The following is a 228-nucleotide window of genomic DNA, read 5'->3' on the forward strand; positions in this document are numbered from 1 at the left end:
CGCCACTCTCACCGCCCCCGATCCCATTGACGGCCTCGAAGTACCTCTGACCTGTATCGCTCAAATCACCCGCCCCCAAATCGGAATTATCTGATACTGAGAACAAGAAAACCCTAATTTTGGCTGATCCGTCGACGGCCGACTCAACAATCTTATCGTACTCCTCCATCATGTTATCGACATCCTCGGGGCAGGAGACCGAGATCAGAGCGTCGAGGTCTTCGCTGG

The sequence above is a fragment of the Asparagus officinalis genome, chromosome 8 (genome assembly GCF_001876935.1).
Source record: "Asparagus officinalis chromosome 8, Aspof.V1, whole genome shotgun sequence".
In the NCBI taxonomy this organism is placed as follows: Eukaryota; Viridiplantae; Streptophyta; class Magnoliopsida; order Asparagales; family Asparagaceae; genus Asparagus; species Asparagus officinalis.